The 14,602-nt window shown below is 40.9% G+C and overlaps 1 long non-coding RNA gene across 1 annotated transcript; it reads right to left on the bottom strand.

Annotated features, from left to right (window-relative positions):
* Positions 1–10,169: 10,169 nt before the first annotated feature.
* On the bottom strand, positions 10,170–14,157 carry LOC136290719 (uncharacterized). The gene is made up of 3 exons (XR_010721329.1): positions 14,081–14,157; positions 13,169–13,297; positions 10,170–12,810 (listed from the first exon to the last, which is right to left on the bottom strand). It is a non-coding gene; the product is annotated as an uncharacterized lncRNA (long non-coding RNA).
* Positions 14,158–14,602: the final 445 nt, after the last annotated feature.

Raw genomic sequence — 14,602 nt, 5'->3', positions numbered from 1 at the left:
GCTGGGCTGATACTCCCATCTAGTGGGGATCGCTGGGAGAACGAAAGCAGGGAGGCAAGAAAAAGCAGCTGAGGCGTATCCAGCATCTTCCCAACTCTCTAACGCGCCTGCAATTCGACTGGAACCACACTGAAAGGAGTAAAAATAGGTTACAAATTAGCAGTCTCACGGCGTCTGCTGCTTTTCAGGGAGGTCCCCAACTTAGCAGGAAGACTTGCTGAAAAATATTTCGTTTGAGCCAAAAAAAGAAGGTCAGGACTCTTTAATAAAAAGTAGTCAGGAGTCTGTCATCCACAGGGAGCTAAGGATGATCTGTGCGCTGTTTCTCTGGGCTATGAGAAGCAGCCCCATATCTGGAAACAAAACTCAGTATTTCCTATTATTGAGTCTCTCACGGAAATATTTTCACTACATTTGCAAATGAAAACAGCAGAAAATCACTTTATTGGTGTTTTTAATGGGGGATTTTTTTTCTTTTTTTTTTTTTCTTCCGTGTTTGGGTTTTTGGGTTTGTTTAGTTTGTTTGTTTTGGTTTTGTTTGCTTAGTCTTGTTTGCTCATTTTCTGGGGGTTTTGTGGTTTTTTGCTTGTTTTTTGCTGTGGGTTTTGGTTGTTTTTTTGTTTGTTTGTTTGGGGTTTTTTTCTCTAATTGGGTTTTTTAATATAAATAAATAAAACCAGCATTTCTTTTTTTTTTTTCTTTTTTCCTAAAGTTCTGTTAAACTTTAGGAAGATTGCTGTTCTAGAAGAAATATCTTCAGGTTTCCTGGTCCCTCCCAATACTAGGATTTTAGTACCCAAGGAGAATACATTTTCATAGATGAAATACACAAAATACTACACTGATGGGGACCTTCTTCCTCAGAAGCCTGTGTATATGTGGCTTCCACAAGCCATAAATGCAGGAAAATTATGTTGCTCCTCATGGTGGTATAGGATAATGAAAGTGTTGAAACTAGAAAAACATGATACAGGTACATAAGTATCCTCGGAGCCTGAAGACATCATAAACTACTCATGTTTTTCTCTTTTTTACTACCAGAACCCCATAATGCCTACAGAGTGGTTTATCATCAATTTTTCCTCAGTCGGCTTTTTATATATAATGGGTAAAAAAAACTCTCATAGCTACTACTGTAATATTCAGTTATGTAGTACCAAGAAAGCCTCATTTTGTTTCTTCTTCAGGGAAACTGGTGTTTTTCACTCATTGTTACTCTTTGGCATACATGAATGAGAAGTTGATATTGCTTTCAACGAACAAGAGAAAATTATTTAAAGTAAACCAAATAGCTACTAAAACAAATTTGGAAGGATTTCCCCCTGACAGGATGATGAATATTCCAAAGAACCCAGTTCTATGTAAGTACAGGAATTTTACATGTAAATGTAAAAACCACTGCAAAAAATGAAGGCCAGAGAAACTTTGTCTCTATCTGTTTATCACACTTCCAAATATTTTTCCCTCTTTTATGCTGCTGTTTTCTTTTTCTGATTATTATTTTCTTGTTGTTTCTGTATTTGGTACTGCCACTAAAGCATCTCCTGTTTGTTTTCCAGAACATATTTTCAGTCTAGAGTAACATATGCAATTGATATTTAGGTCTTCTGATAACGATCCTTGCTTTGGGTTTGGGGTTTTATTTTCTTACTTCGACAATGGCTTCTTTACAGCATTATACTTCAAAACATGCCAGAATCTCACTTTTACAAATATATCATCATCAGGCTAAACAATTGCAATTATATGAGTGCATGATACAATATCCTTCACCTTCCATTCCAGGAGAATTAAAAAGTCTGTGCTTTCAGTTTCATGGAGTTTTGGGTTGCTTTCTCAGAGGATTACGTAAAACATTCCTCCAAGCCCAATATGAATGTGATATCCTGGAATTTTATTGTTCACAAGCACATCAAAGGTCTGACCCTAGTGAAACTCAGCTGAGCTTGAGTTTATTCTGAATTCACAACACCTCTACCCAAACTTTTTTATTTTTCCAGCTATAGAATTTTAAACCAAGTGAAATTCAACTCACATTCAAGCTACCATCAGTGCAGTCACCTGAAATGTTTGGGAAGCTCAGAATGGTGGAACAATGGAACAAACACTTACACCTGTGAGCTTTAAGGTACCTTGACTAGCACGCAAAAATCAGTCCCACAGCACTGGAACATTTCACATTCTGGAAGCCTGAACCACCACAGCTGAAGCATCACTTTAATTTACATGTTTCCATTTGTTTGCAAACAGATCACACTGCTTTTCTGTTCAACCCACCCGGGAGGGCCCCGAATTCCTGCCTATGAGAATCAGCTGATGTCAGTGGAATTGATTAATTTACGCTGTTTAGCAATCTGGCCCTCTGGCATTTTCTATCAAATAGAGCCAGAGTAACAGTTGAGTAACTAAGCATAAACTAACAGATAGTGAACATATGTAAAGCAGTTGTCCATTTTGTAATGGGGAAAGTAAGAAATAGATCTTTCACATAAGACTTAAGCTCTTCATCCTGCATGAAAGTGCATTCATGTGAAATTTAAATGCTGAAAATACTGGACTATAACTTGCCTTATTCAGGCTGGATACACACAGACCTCCCCAGCACTTATGTCATGACAAATCCCCTGGAGGGACAGCAGCAAGTGTTTCCCTCATCACTCGGGAGTATGCTGGATTTCCCCTGCTGAAATGGCTCTGCTTGCAGAAATAGATTCAACACTAAGTCAATGAGGAATCCCAGCTCAGGGAGATAACATCTCTCTCTCTCTCTTTCTTTCTCAGTAGTGGTAGAAACCAAAATCCCCTCAAGCCCTCAGAAAGCTTGGCATGACACTGGTGACATCTCCAAGTGAGTCCAGAAGAGGCCCAGAATTGTGATCATAGACCTGGAATATCTCTCCTGTGAAGAGAGGTGGGAAGAGCTGGGTGTGTTCTCCCTAGAGAGGAAAGTACACCAGAGAGACCTTAAATTACCTTCCAGTACCTGAAGTGACCTACAAAAGATCTGGAGAGGGATATTTTACAAGGCCAGGTTGTGATAGGAAAAGGGGAAATGGCTTCACACTGAAAGAGGGCAGGTTTAGATCAGGTATTAGGAAGAAATTCTTTACACCAAAGATAATTAGGCACTGGATCAGTTTGCCCACAGAAGCTGTGGATGCCCCATCCCCAAAAGTGTTCAAGGCTAGGTTGGATGGAGCTCTGAACAATCCAGTCTGTTGAAAGTTATCTCTGCCATTCTGTGATGCTTTGATTCATAGGATTTTTCTGCTTGTTTGCTCTTTCAGAGCAGGGAGGAGTTGGCCAACTTTCACAGTTGTGCATCCTGAACACTCACAGAGACCTTTCCCTCTCATTTCTGAGTAAGGCATCTAAACATTTCTCTTGCTTTCTGCTGGGCAGGCTAAACAGCTTCCTGCTCAACATGCTGGTTTTTATAAACCCCTATAAGTCTTACCCCTTTAAGAGATATTTCCAAATCCAGGTGGAGCTACTCAAGGCAACACAGGCATCAGAAGGGCTCTGGCAATGTTATCACAGAGTCCACTGATAACTGGGCCGGGCTCTGTGTGCCCAGGGATGCTGCTGATCCAACACAGCCATGCTCCATCCAGTACTCTACCCAGCCATCCAAACAAGGCAGACTGGCTCTCCCTCTGCATCATCTCCCTGCATTGCAGTACTAAGTCCACTGGAGAACCTAATCTCAGTTTTTTCTATGGCTAGAAGAGGTTTATTTGCCTCCTGATGAGGCAATGAGTTAACTGGATTGTTTTTTCTTTTGGGGGCATCTGAGTCCAGACATAAAAATCTTTCTCATCCTCCTATCACCCCCTAAAATTCATTCTACTTGTCTTCTGAAACTGTTTGTCTCTGCTTCAACCACCAAAATAACATGGTCATTTCCCCAAGTGCCAGCCACTGCCATTTTCTCAGCAGGAAAAAAGGGATCTTTGATCTGAGCTAATTATTCGTCTTGCCCCACACCTACTACTACTGTTAAAAACACAACACATCCGAGGTAGATTGTGCTATATTTCATGAGCATTCACTGCTGGTGCTAAGGGACATACCCCATCTGTTATTTGCTCTCAGCTTCACTTACTGATAAAACAGGAAAGACAGATTGCTGATGGGTTCTTTGAAGCAAAAGGCTTCACTCTTTTACAATTAAAGTCTATAAATTATTTTTTTCAGTAGACAGCATGCAGCCTAGCTCAAATCAAAATTACATCTACTAAATTAAAACTAAGTACTCTGTACTTTTTTTTTTTTTTTTTTTTTTTTTTTTTTTTTTTTTGTATCATGTAACTTTGAGTGATGGAACCTTAGAGCAGCATGAGTTTCTCTAAATTGTATTGGACTTTCTCCCAGCACAATCTGCCTTTCTGTTATCTGGATTTCAAACATATGCTCTAGTCTGTATTTCAGCTGTGTCATCATAGAAAAGTCTGTGAGGGGGTTAGTGCATTCTGGCTCAGGGACCCAAGGAGAGGACCAAGGGCAGAGGGCAGATGGACAATGCAACTGTCTGTAGGATGGAGGCTTTGACAGATACTGTCCTTTCAGGGGTTCTCTCTGGTAATTTTTATGGCCACCACAGATCCCAAGGACTTCCCAGTACAGAAGACAGGCAGCCTGCAACACACCAGGAGGGAGTCACAACCCTCTGGTAAGAGACATGATATTTGTTATAAATTTTCACCAGGCTGAACTAAGACACCAGACACGTGTCAGGAGCTCTTCTGATTTCTTGTACATCACACTTCAGTAAGTTTTTAACTCCCATCACAAACTCCTCAAAGGTGCTGACTCACAAGCCACAACACACTTCCAGCATCTTAATGGGGATGGTTTTCACCTCCAGGAACATGGAATAGGGGATAGGGCACAGGATTTGTATGGGTGAATTGTGTTTTCAGAGTGAGTAGCTCCCTCCTTTTTGTCACTCAGAGCAGTCACCACACTGCCAGCCCCCATCCATCAGTGCATCAGCTCAGATTTAATCCCAAAAGTATTAAAAGTTGCCCTGGAAGATTTCCAGTTTTGTCAGACATGTAACCTGGCAACAGCTCATAAATACCTGTGTCACCCTTCATACCCTATCAGTGGATCTCCAGCCAGTACTGGAGTCCTCTTCTTTCAGCATGGGAACACTTGGCAGACCTCTCTGAGGAACAGAAATATTCAGTGTAAAGAGACATCAGTGATGGGTGACATACCAAGTTTCTCTTTATAGACACCTCAAAGCAACACTTGAAGATTTTTGGATGAAAAGTCAATTTTCTGATAATGATTAAAATTTCTTCATGCTGGTATTCTACAGGCAGGAAGTACAGGAGGAGCTGTTCTCTATGGTTCACAGCCAGTGAGTTCTGAGCTTTCAGGATTCAGGTGCACTATCCAATGAAGTGCAACAGTTAACAGCATCTTCTGTGTGCTTCTCACGGTATCTGAAAACAGGTCATTGTTCTGGCAAGGTCATTTCTACTGCTCAAACCAATTAAACCTCTTAAGGAGAAAAAATAACCTGCTAAGCACAGAAAATTCAACTCTAGGTTCAAAGTACCTGCACAGTTCAGAGTAAATAGCCTTGTAACTTTGGGACAAATTTGCTAAAATGACACAACCACTGTCATTTTCCTCAATGTGATCAACATCCAGAATGCCTATGATGTAGCCTTATGGATACATATGAGATACCCAAAAAACTAGAACAGCAGACTTTTGCTATTTTTCTTCCCCACATATTGCCCTATTGTTCACAGCAATCTACAAAAGACCAAAATCTGAGGAGGTTGGTTTTCTGGTGAATTCTTACTGCTTTGGGAGGCTGGAGGTCTTCATGAACTGAGTCACTGTGCCGCAGACATCATCCTAAAATATCCTAAGAAAACACTTCAGAGGAAAACACCAGTGCTCTCTGATTGTATTATTACTCTCTCTGTCCCATACCAACGAGCTTTCAGAGAAGGCTGATGAGTTCTTTTTTACTGTCATGACTTAACTCCATCCAGCAGCTATGTACCACACAGATGCTCACTCACTCCCTCTTCCCCACTGTGGGATAGGAAGGGGAATCAGAAAAAGAGAAAAAAACCCTCATGAATTAAGCTAAGAAGAGTTTAATAATAGAAACTAAATTAAATAAAGAAATTAAAAAAATAAAATAACAATAACAATTATAGTAATGAGCGGGGAGGAGGGGAGAGAAAGAAAATCCACGACAGACGAGTTGCACATGATAAAATTGCTCACCACCCACTGACCAATATTCAGCTCATTCCCAAACAGTGATTTCTCTCTTTTTGGCTAACCCTCTCCAGTTTATACTGACCATGACATTCTAAGATATGGAATAGCCCTTTGGCCAGTTCAGTACAGCTGTTCCAGCCAGGCTCCCTCCCAAATTCTTGTGCACCTTGTCACTGCAGAGCTTGGGACACTGAAAAGTGCTTTATTTATGGTAAGCACTACTGAGCAACAGTCCAAACACCAGTGGGCTACCCATGCTATTCTCATACTAAATCCAAGCCACAGCACTGTACCAGCTGCTAAGATGAACATGAACTCTATCCCAGGACACTTGCTAACACCAGGGGGGTGTTTTGAGATTCTTGAGAAAAGCAAGGCTGAAGTGCAAGTCTCACAAGCAGCCAGAGGCTTGGGCATTGGACCTTGGCCAGCAGAGGAGCTGAGGAAGCACAGCCCAGGCAGCTGGAGTCTGCCAAGGAGCTTTGCTGTTCTTCATGGGGGGATAGGCCTCACAGCTGCAGTATGCAGCTTCATCTGGTTGAGCCCTAAAAAGTTAAATTTAAGTTGGAAAGCAGCTGAAGGCAAATGCTATGCCAATTGCAAACAGCCCTTTATTTATGTCTGGCTGCAGGACTTGGTCTGCCTGAGCACACTGCACTGATGGGTCAGCTGGGCTTTTCTGGACTTTGGGGGCTACCTTGGTGTGTACAAAGTCAGGGTAACCTCACACTGCAAAAATCTCAACTGCATTACTGCTTTGCCTGCAGCAATCATTGTTATCTCCTCTGTAAGTACCTCTGTCATTGTTGCAGCTTAACATAAATATGTGGCAATTTGTCTACACTTTGGAAAAAAATGTGTAGTTTGTGTGATATCACTGTCAACGAGTGCCTTGGCTCCATTCTCTATGTGTTCTTCTCCACACAGCATGCTTGTCACAGGTTTGGGGATTTTTTCTTCCTCTTGGGCAGAGTAAACAAAAGAACACACCACAAAACCTTTCCTGCTCCAGGAAATGGGTTACCTCCTCTGGAGACTGTGCTCGTGGTACATGGCTCCTCTCCCTGGAGGCAGAAAGGGCCACCTCTTTCTACCAGTCCTGCAGCATTTCTGAGCCACTAGAACAGAAAAAGGGATTTGGTAGCATCAGGTCACGAAACTTTGTGTCATGTGGAAAGGGCAACCTCCTCTGCCCTTTCCCTTGTGTCAGAAAGTTAACAAAGGGGAACAAGGAAAGTCATGCACAACAGAAGTAAAAAAAAATAGGTAAAAAGCAGGCAGGAATATCTATGCTTGTGCATTATTTACAATAGGTTAACAAATGGTTTTTGTCTCTTGTCATCTAATACATCCTGCCTTGAAATACACCTCTATGCATGTCTATGTACGGATATGTATGTAACCTGGAAAAATTAGTAATGTTTTTAGCCTGTTTTTATGCCAAAAGCCATCTACTTTATGGGTAGCCTGAACTTTTCATTTCTTCCTTTCAAACAAGGTCTATGGATTATTTATCTGTTCCTTTCAAGTGTGAACACATTCTGTCATCCATTTATGCTATGAACATCCTTAGAGACTACATCATGCAATTAGACCCCCTTCTGTCACCTTCCTTCTAGGCCTGGAGATAATGTACTATCCAAACATCACCTCATACATAACTCATTCATATAATTCCCTGCAGTACACTCACTTCTTGCCCTTCTTTGCACTTCCTAAAGCATTTAAATCCCATCTTCAAACTATCATTATGAGACTAGCCCACAAAACAGCACACAGGAATTAGACCAGGTTTTGGAGATGCTGTAGTGACGACTTCTCTTTGACCCATGACAACGTTTTTCATGGTCTTCTGGCAGCTCAGTCCTTTGAGAAAAGGAGGCTCAAAAACAAGCCATTCCTAAAAGAGAGCTGCAGCTTGTTGCTTTCTCTGGTGCATTTCAGTTGTTTTCAGGGCCTTACTGAGCATCCTGGGTCATATGATTTCCTTTTGCTCAAGTGTGTCAGCAGCATATCAGCTCTGTTCTGGTGGTTTTGCACTCAGCATACTAACAGTGCAGGCAATGCATTTCAAAACAGAAATGCTGGGATTTACAGAGAATATTTTTAGTTTTTGAAGCATTGTCACAATGCTCAAACCTTGAACACCTACCAGAAACAATGAAACATCTGCTTAGGAAAGAAAGGTTATGATTAATAACAGCAAGAGTTTCTATTGTAAAACAAACCAAAAACAGAACAGAACAAAAAAACTGAGGGAGTAAAATAACAACAAAATATAAATTCCTCCTTAACCAACCCTCTGGAGAAATCAGCTATATCCTTACAAGAGATACCACTTAGGAGGGAAACATTCTCCACTTTTCTTTCTCAAATTAATTTAGTGTTCAATAAAAGCATGAGCATGTGATTACATCATGCTCCTTACACTTGCCAGTGCCTAACTATAGTCAGTCTGCTTCCAAAGCCTGTCAAGTTTACCTATTTTCTCTGCTGTTAAATAGGCTATTTTGTGCAGTTTCTTCTCTCTGCACAATAATGAGTAGGCTGGTGTGTGTCACTCCAGCACTGTCATTAACAGCAGGCTGGAATGAGGCCATGCTTTGCTGGAGCAAAGCCAGACCAGAGAATTGTCTTAATAAATGCCAACACTTTTCTGAGAGAATAGCCCAAACAAAGCAAGACAAGAAAATTCCAGGAAAATATGTTTTCATTGAAACATATGAGATTTTTCCAAACATCAAATATTGTTTAAAATTATTTTTTATTAATTTATCATTATTTTTTTTAAACATACTGATTTTGGTGAGAGGGCCCTGGAGATGTGTGACTGCTTTCTAGCCAGATGAAGCAACCCTCAGGAATGGAGGGTCTGTCCTGAAAATGCCATTACTGTTGAAAGCCCAGAAATTATTCTATGATTCTCAGCCCAGGAGCAGATCCACTTGCTGGCTGCCACATGTAAGAAGCTACACAGGTTTCTCATAAAGTTTTTTTCCTCCTAGTTTTTCCTAGGTTTTTTGTTTTGGTTTCTTGGTTTTTGTTTTTTGTGGGTTTTTTTTTTGTTTGTTTTGGTTTGGGTTTTTTTGTCACAGGTTTAACACACATACATCCCCCCTGCCATCACCATCCAAAAAAAAATTTTTTTAAAAAAATATCCAAAGCCCCAGGGCTTCTGAATTCCTTGAGACTGCAAAAAGAAATCTCTGCTTTCCACTCACTCTGCTCTCCAATACTGACTTCTCCAGAGAGCTCACAGTAAGTATGAAATTCAGGTCTACACAATGCAACACCCAGGGTGACCATGTGGTTTAAAATGAAATTTCTTCAGTGTCCCTTCTAGCAGAAGAAAACCCCAGCAGTAATTGAACAATGTTGCCTGCTCTTATGTATTTCTGGCGTTTGTTTCTCTTTTGGTGGAATACACTGTATTTTAAATATTTCACTGGAGTCATCAGCAACACTGTACTGCCTCATATGAAATGAATTAGGCTCCCTGGAGAGTTAGTTTGGATTTATTTCTGGGTTTAATGGTCTAGCTAGTGTGGCTCTCTGAATAATCTGTGTCATCAAAACTCACTGTGTGTGAAAAGATATGAAGGTCCAAACCAGATGAATCAGTGCTACATCTGCAAAATTAGTGTAATGCTGAATTCTGGTCCTCAGTGCAAGACAGAGCAACTGCAGAGATTACTCATGAGGCAATTCCTCTGTATTAATTTAGATGACATACTCTGCCCTGCAAACATAACTTGGGCATTCTTCTGTCCATGTCACAACTGCAATCTGCTGAGTCAGCTTTCAGCTGGCTCTTGATTTCAATGCCATAAATTTCAGCAGCTGGAGATAAAGCACATACTTGTTCTTGCTGAGGAGTACCAGAAGTTAAAGTTTTACATTTCTCTAAACCTGGAGCTGGGTTTGGTATTACAGTGATGCCTGGAGGTAAAAGTAGTTAATTGTTCCTGACCAAAACTTTTCCATTAAAAAAAATTCACCTTTTGTATACATAAATTTACATGTGTCTGTATTTAAAAAAAAATTCAAAAGGTTTTAGGCAAGCCAAAAATTCAAGAGATGTGAAAGTCTGCCTAGTAGTTGGGGTGTGTGGGCTGTATTGACAGGCCTATTTACAAAGAAAACTATGTCATCTTTCTGTTTTAAAGTACAGACTTGCCTTAACTATTCCTTCAGCAGCAGCACCTATTTAATACAATCACAGAATCATTTTGGTTGAAAAAGACCTCTAAAGCTAGGAGTCCAACTTCTAACCTAGTATTGCCTTTGCAAAACCTTAGAGTACCACGGCTACACATTTTTTAAATATCTCTAGGGTTGGTGGCTTAACCACCTTCCTGGGCAGCCTATTGCAATGCTTGGCAACCTTTTCCATGAAGAATTCTTTCCTAATATCCAATCTAAACCTGCTCTGATGCAACTTGAAGACATGCCATCTTGTCCCAATTGTTGTTACTTGGGAGAAGGTCACTTACACATGTCAAATTCTAAAAGAAAAATTTGATTTTACTCTTATCCTCAGTCTAATAGGAGCTTTGGTTGCTCTTTCTGCCATTTTAATTCTTTTATTTGCTGGCCCCATGTGTGCTGTCATGCCACAGTGTGAGAGAGGTTTGTTTTCTCTTTGAGAAACCACAAACACTGCCTGAAGGTTCACAGACCTTTAGTGGTAATAATGCCCAACATCCGCACTTCCCTCTGTCCTACTCACACACTTAGGTATCAGCCTGTAAGCCAGACTCCAGGATGGACCAAACGATCCATTGAGGTCCCTTTCAACCCAATTTTTCTCATGTGATTCTTGTATGCAAATATAAAATCCTACAAAGAAATGAAGCAACACACAGAACAGATAGTGGTATAAAGAATGGGAAGAAACCAGGGCAGTTTTAATCCTGAGATTAATTCCTCTGCCATTTGAGAGGGTTAAGTACTTCACAAACATCATTAGGAAAATGTCCAGTTCCTAAGGCTCATTCATAAAATGCAATAACATTGAGAGAAGTCTTCCAGAATGACATTCCTCCTCTCCTCACTAAATGTGCTCAGATTTTTGGTGACATTTCACAGAGGGACAGCCAGCCCTAGAAGAGCTGATTAAGTGCTCTCCCTGCTCAGTGAGTGTGGGAGAAAAGCTGAAATGCAGGCATCTAGCCTGGCAATACCAATTACCATTGCAAGATGACTAATGAGATGAGTAATGGAGGATATCGTGGCTTAAAATTTCACCTTTGCCAGAAATGAAAGGCTGAGGGAGTTAGTTGCATTTATGCACTAATTCATCCTATACAGAGACTAGGTGGCTTTCAGAATTTGTTCCATTGATTTTCTCTATTTTTTTTTTCAAGTCTTATTTATTGACATTCCAGCGAGAGAATTCTTCTTTCATAGCAGCCACATATCTTATCTTTGCAGTTTTACATTTCTTTCTTCCATCTCCTTTTTCCTGATCTTTTCTTTTTAATAACTAAATAGCCAATTTTGCAAAGTTTAATTGTAACAGCAGTGCACAATAGAAACGTTCTTCTGCTTAACCTGGTTTGTCACTTATGCTAAACAAAAATTTGGCCCTCAAAACAGAGGTTGCATGCAGGAAATAAATGGTGGAAATAAATGTATAGAACATTAAAAATTTTTCATTCTGTTAGACCCTTTGTTCTGTCTGATATTATGTGTCTAAGTTACACCTGGAAAAGCACTTAAGCACATACCTATTTATAGGAGGCAGAAGCAGTTTGCTAACTAGGAATGCACAGCTCAGCTGGGGACTCCATTTGCAAATCACACATTTATCAGTTATTCTGAGTAAGTATTTTAAGAAAAACTGTCTGAATAGCACACCTGTGGTGCAGAAATTGCCATAGCTCCAGAAAGGAAAGCTACAGCAGGGTGATGATAATCACTCTTATTAATATTTTTATCAATGGAGAATTTGAGTAAGGAGTAATAATGTATCCTAGTGTTTTGATTTTAAAAGGTTTCTTTTCTGAGATTAAGTGTTTCACTAAAGTTTGCATTATACTTTAATCTACATAAGGCAATATTTCGAAAAGGAAGGCAGACTTAATGCATGTTTTACAGAGTCCTGAGCATCAGGTTAAACTCTTCAGGTTCATGCAAGCACAGATTTGCAGAGTGTTCCGAGGTGGCACTGCTAGATACTGTGCCAGAAGATTTCCTGTTCCCTGTTGAATCCATGAGCAATCCTTGCAGCAGTACTGACCATGCTCAGTCTGCTACTAGGAGCCTTTCCAAGTGGAATTAGAGTTTTGGAAAAGGAAGATATTTTACACTCTGCTTTAGGCTTTTCATCCATCGACAATTATCGTGGTGAATAAATAACTTCCAAAGAATTTAGCAACTGTACCAGGCTCCCCTGAAAAGGGAGGCGTCCCACAGCCTGTAACTCAATTCTGCCGTATCTCTTCCAAAAGAAATGCTGAGATTGACCATAGGGAGTCACCTTCTGAGTCACTAAGAAACTTCTGAGGTTTTGCATATTGGCCCAGGTGTTCCATTTCCACCAGTCTTCTTTTGCTGCAGTGGAAACCATGACAAAAATGTGATCAGTGAAATAGTGAATGGAGGGGACCAGTTGCCTTTACTAGGTGACCCAGAGTCTTCAGATCTCTGGACAAGAGGTCTACCTCTCACTTTGGAAGGAGTTTTAATGTTTTCAATTTACTGTTCTGAATTATTTTCAGTTGAATAACAGATAAACTGTTTAATGACTTGAATTTATAGGCCTTTCATTAATAACTTCATCTGACTATCGAGTTCAAATTACAAAGGTAAAGACAGAGAAGAGGGTTATAGCAAAATAACTGCTAAAAAACTGAGTTCACTATATCCCACTTAAAGGAATAAATAAATAAAAGGAACTAGTCTATGACACCTTTACAGAGGAAAAAATGCCACTGCAGAAGTACTTCTTATGGCCTTCCTCACTCTTCTTTTTGTGGTTGTTCAATGACTTCATGCAATTCAGAGAAGAAGTGCAGCAATGCCTACTTCCAAGTCAGTACTGAAAAAAAAAAAAAAAGTTCAAATTCATCATGAGTGTAGTGTCTTGCCTGTACAATTTTTTTTCTCTTGGTACTGGTGGCCACAGGAGGCACAGTCCTGATCCAGGCACTGCTAATGGGAAATGGGGAGTATCTGCCTCATTTGAGATGAAGATATAAACCCTCCTGTGGGATGAGATCTTGTCTCTATTCCACACCTCCAGGAGCTATTTCTGTTTTCACTGGTGGAAGGTAGGCCAAAAACCAGTGGCAGATACGTTGGAGAAAGGCCTTGAACACTTTCAGGGATGGGGTGTGGGAAGAGATCGGATGGAGTTGAGTTGCGGGCTGTGGGACCCGCCTGCAGAAGCACATGGCAGCATAAGGAAGGACATGGCAGCACAAGGAAGCCTGACCTTGGTGGGAGGAGGTACCACACAGCAGACCCCTATGGGAGAGGAGCTGGAAACTGACAGATGGGTGAACAGCGCATGATTTTTGCAGCAGCCCTCTTGTTAGAGGGTAAAAATGAGCCCAGAAACAGAGTTCTTGTTTACCACAGCATGAAAAGGGTCCTGGTTTTTTCCTCTTTACAGCTCAGCCATCCTGACTCCAGCCAGTCACTGACTCTGCCTGCAACAAGCTCCTACTGGAGGTTTCCCTTGCAGCCTCTGACTGCTGGTTATTGCCCGCTAAACTCTGACTGCAGGGATCAGTTTGCAGACTCAGACTGCAGCCTTTTACCCGGCTAGACTCTGACTGCAGGTTCCAACAACAGACTCTGACTGCACACCCAAACTGACCTCACTGCAGGGATTCTCTCTCCTCAGGAGACTTCTTCTCAGGATCCTCACATTCATGATCCTCCATGATGATTCCCTTCACCAGCTAACCCACTCCCTTTTATCACACTTATCTTTATTGAATATAGCTGTGACTCCTCAGGGGTGAGGCTGTGTTGGGTAATTAACAGAACTGTTACTTATCAGGGATGAGGTCACCTGTATTCCCTTCTCCTACACATGGTCACCCCATAAAAGGACATTTAGAAAAGGTGTTGCTGACGTGGCAATATGGCATAGGGTCATATAGTGAGAATTTCCATGTAGGGGAATGCTGTGCCTTGAAAAAGTGTATAAAACCAGCTTGTTTCTTGGAATAAAGGATTCAGATTCCCTGCCAGTCTGGATCCGTGCCTTGGTCATTCACAGTGGGGCATCCCCAGATTCCCTGGTCAACCTGTGCCAGGCGCTCACCACCCTCACAGGGAAGAATTTCTAACTAATATCTATTCTAAACCTACCCTCTTTTGGCTGGAAGCCATT

Source organism: Chamaea fasciata, unplaced genomic scaffold (assembly GCF_029207755.1).
Source record: "Chamaea fasciata isolate MVZ Bird 193981 ecotype frontalis unplaced genomic scaffold, bChaFas1.0.hap1 SCAF_6, whole genome shotgun sequence".
NCBI classification, from domain to species: Eukaryota; Metazoa; Chordata; class Aves; order Passeriformes; family Sylviidae; genus Chamaea; species Chamaea fasciata.
This window is presented reverse-complemented; position numbering and strand designations above follow the sequence as displayed.